Genomic DNA, 1,832 nt, shown 5'->3' on the forward strand with positions numbered 1-1,832 from the left:
AGGAGTTTCCTCATGCTCTTGTCCAAGAGTGGGATCTCTTGTTTGCTCCATCCTTTTCTTGGTGATGGGCTTGTCCTCATCAATGAGGATGTCTTCCTCTATGTCAATTCTAGCTGAATTGCAGAGGTGACAAATGATATGAGGGAAGGCTAACCTTGCCAAAGTAGAAGACTTGTCCGCCACCTTGTAGAGTTCTAGGGATACAACCTCATGAACTTCTACTTCCTCTCCAATCATGATGCTATGGATCATGATAGCCCGGTCTATAGTAACTTCAGACCGGTTGCTAGTGGAAATGATTGAGCGTTGCATGAACTCCAGCCATCCTCTAGCCACGGGCTTGAGGTCATGCCTTCTTAGTTGAACCGGCTTCCCTCTTGAATCTCTCTTCCATTGAGCGCCCTCTTTACAAATGTCTATGAGGAATTTGTCCAACCTTTGATCGAAGTTGACCCTTCTAGTGTAGGGTTGTGCATCTCCTTGCATCATGGGCAAGTTGAATGCCAATGACGTTGGGATTTTTGCCAGTAAAGAATTTCATAAAAATAGTTGCGTTGTAGATATAGTCTTTTAACCAATAAAAATCCCTTCGTACAAACATTTTGGTTGTCACAAGTAACAAACCCCTTAAAAATTGTTAACTGAGTATTCAAACCTCGGGTCGTCTTCTCAAGGAACTGCAAGGAAGTATGTTCTAATTATTGGCTATAAAGGTCGTAATCGGGGTTTAGAAGGTGAGAAGCAAGTGATTTGAATGACAAGTAAAGTAAATGGCAATTAAAATAAATAAATACTGTAAAGCAAACTTTTGGCAAGGTAAGAGAAATTGGAAGTCCAACTTAGTTATCTCTCTCAACAATGATGAAAGTTGAATCTAAATTCCACTTAGTTGACCTTTACTAAAGCAAAGGAAAGTCAAGGGACTAATTAGTTTGACCTTCGAATCCTATTTATTTCCTAAGAAAAAGTTGGGATTATTGAAGTTCAGTTCAATTAGCAAGATAACGATTATCAATTATGCTGAGTTGGTAACTGTTGAGTTACTGATTTCTTAACCAAGACCAAAAGCGGATAAAGTAAATTGCTGGAATAAAATATCTTCAGATCGGAAACAATGATAAGATAAATTAAAAAGAGCAATCATAAACTGAAAATACCTCAAATATCATTCATTCAAATAATAATCTGTAACATGGAATAATTCATAAATTCAATTATAAAAGTAAATAATCAACTCAAGTGCTGGAATAAATAAAAGTGAAAGGGAAGCTAAAACAAAGAAACATAAAACCTGGATCGAGAGTCACTCTTACAAACTAAGAGAAGTCCTAAATCCTAAGAGAGAGAGGAGAGAACCTCTCTCAAGACTAAATCTAAATTATGAGAAGTAAAAATTGGCGAGCTCTCTTTTGAATGGATGCATTTCCCCACTTTATAGCCTCTAGTCTGTGTGTTCTGTACCTGGATCTGGGCCAAAAGGGCTTCAGAAATCGTTGGGGGCGTATTCTGTAAATTCTGATACGTGGCCTCTGTCACGCGTCCGCGTGGGTCACGCGGTCGCGTCATCTGGAGTTTTCCTTGTGGCGCGGTCACGTCGGTCACGCGTCCGCATCAAATGCGCTATGCTCAAGTCGCGCGGCCGCGTCAGTCATGCAGCCGCATCGCTGCTCCTTCGCTCCTGGCACGCAATCGCGTCGTCCATGCGATCGCGTGGATGCCAGTTTCTTCAAAACTCCGTTTTGCACTTTCCTTCCATTTTGTACATTTCCTTTTCCATCCTTTAAGTCATTCTGTCTTAGAAAATCTGAAACTACTCAACACACTAATCACGG

This window comes from Arachis hypogaea, chromosome 12, assembly GCF_003086295.3.
Source record: "Arachis hypogaea cultivar Tifrunner chromosome 12, arahy.Tifrunner.gnm2.J5K5, whole genome shotgun sequence".
Taxonomy (NCBI): Eukaryota; Viridiplantae; Streptophyta; class Magnoliopsida; order Fabales; family Fabaceae; genus Arachis; species Arachis hypogaea.